Here is a 1070-nt window from a genome sequence, read left to right as displayed (position 1 = left end):
AAGAACTTACTAAAGAAAATCAAAGACTACAGTTCTTCAATGTGGATTGAACTTCAACAACAATAAAATAAAAATTTTTACCGCTGGATCAAGAGGCAATACCATAATAAAAAGGAGAAAATGAAGTTGTTAACTATTTCATTTTACTTGGATCTTTAATCAATACAATAGTATCAGCAGTCAAGAAACCAAACAGATATTGCATTGGGAAAGTCTGCTGTCAAGGATCTCTCCAAAGTGCTAAAGAGCAAGGATGTCAGTTTAAAGATTAAGGTGAGCCTGATACAAGTTATAGTATTTTCAATTGCTTGCATGCATCTGAAAATTGGACAATGAATAGGGAAAACTGAAAAATAATTTAGAATGTGCCTTTGAATTGTGGTGTTGGCAAAGATTATTGAATATCCTATTGACTATCAAAAGAACAAACAAATCTGTTAGAATATGTGCAGCCAGAGTGCTCCTTCAAGGCAAGAATGGTAAAACTTCATCTTAAATGCTTTGCACATGTTGTGAAGAGTGGCCAGTCCTTGGAAAGGGACATCATGCTTGCAAAAAGTATTGTTATTGATAGGTGCCATCAGTAGGGTATAGCAACCCAATGAACAAAAGATCTGAACCCAGACCTCTCCTGTGCCATCCTCACACTTTCTGACACACAAGAGCCCATTCAGTAGTCACCGTGTCAATCCACCTGGTTGAGGGTCTTCCTCTCCTTAATCACCCCTCCACCATTTCCAACATCATGTCCCTCTCCAAGGAATAGCCCCTCTTAGCAGTATGACCAAAGTATTCTTGCCTCCAAAAACTCTCAGGCTGCACCCTCTCCAAGACATATCTATTCATTGTCTTGGCCATCCATGAAATATTTAGTGCTCTTCTCCAACACCACAGCTCAAAGGTATCAATTATTTTTATACTGTCCTTATTCATCATCCAGGTTTCTGTCTCTTAGCTAGTAATCGTAAAGACTATGGCCTGGATCAGACACACTTTAGTCCTCAAACTGACATCACTACTCTTCAATAATTTGGAAAGATCTCTAACTGCCAATTTTCCCAGTGCAATTA

Source organism: Elephantulus edwardii, unplaced genomic scaffold (assembly GCF_000299155.1).
Source record: "Elephantulus edwardii isolate Elephantulus edwardi_28Jun2011 unplaced genomic scaffold, EleEdw1.0 scaffold00038, whole genome shotgun sequence".
NCBI classification, from domain to species: domain Eukaryota; kingdom Metazoa; phylum Chordata; class Mammalia; order Macroscelidea; family Macroscelididae; genus Elephantulus; species Elephantulus edwardii.
Note: the sequence above shows the minus strand (reverse complement) of the source record.